Here is a 1,097-nt window from a genome sequence, read left to right on the forward strand (position 1 = left end):
AGGTTTAACTCAAACCACCCAGCAGAAAAATATCTGGGAATCTGGCCTACATTTAGAAAAAGCCATCTTTTTCAGCTGAATAGGAAGCAGTTTAAAAAGGAAAAAATAGGAGGGAAACTAATGAGACGTCTCTTTTCTCACAGATGATATGGGATGCTGGCCCAGTGGTTTGCTGTGGGTATAGCATCTGTCACACCTCAGTGACAACCAAAACGCCTTGGAGATAAGGCAACAATTATGAGACCTGAGATGAATGAAAGAAAACCCAATCTCATCCAAATAGCACTGCCATCTATTAACAAATTATTACAGGCTGAATCAGGCTTTAATGAGATTTTAACAAAAGAAATCTAGTTGTGATCCTTGAGGGCAAAGAGATTTTATTATCATGTGAATGGCTGAGCAGGTAAGAGGCCCTCCCTGGGAACTCCAATATAGAGGAAACGTGTGAGCCCTGTGACCCAGCTCTCCAAGGAGCTCTGACAACCATTCCAAATAAAAGCTCTCAGAGAAAAGGACCCGTGTAATACTGTTCCAGAAGGAATTTTAGTTTATGATGTGACCTAGTAAGCCAAGCAAGTCTTTAGAAAAACTGTGTTTTGATTCCAATATTTTCTGCTTTTGATTATCCTAAAGGACATGACAAAATTCTCAAGAGATTAAGTCAGAGAGTATCATGGCAACATTAATTTGGAGAAACCACAAGGCTAGCTAGAGTCAGGACCCACCTGCCCACAATCTTGTAGAACTGTTGGGCTTTCAAAAAAGAAGGTGATATGAACTTAATATTATTGGTCCAAGAGGGGAAAGAAAAACTGGGTTGCTGGCTGGGTGTGGTGGCTCACACCTGTAACCCGAGCATTCTGGGAGGCCAAGATGGAAGGACTGCTTGAGGCCAGAAGTTTGAGGTTGCAGCAAGCTATGATGATGTCACTGTTCTCTAGTGGGCGCAAAAGAAGAATGAAAGTGTGCGGAGTGGGTCAAAGGGAGGGAGGAAAACGTGCAATCCAAGGAAGTCAGGGGATCTCTGCTCAGATGCACTGAGCCTCTTCCATGGAGTGGGCATTTCTTTTTTCTTTCTTTTTTTTTTTTTTTTT

The sequence above is a fragment of the Otolemur garnettii genome, unplaced genomic scaffold (assembly GCF_000181295.1).
Source record: "Otolemur garnettii isolate 467f Iridium unplaced genomic scaffold, OtoGar3 scaffold00178, whole genome shotgun sequence".
NCBI classification, from domain to species: domain Eukaryota; kingdom Metazoa; phylum Chordata; class Mammalia; order Primates; family Galagidae; genus Otolemur; species Otolemur garnettii.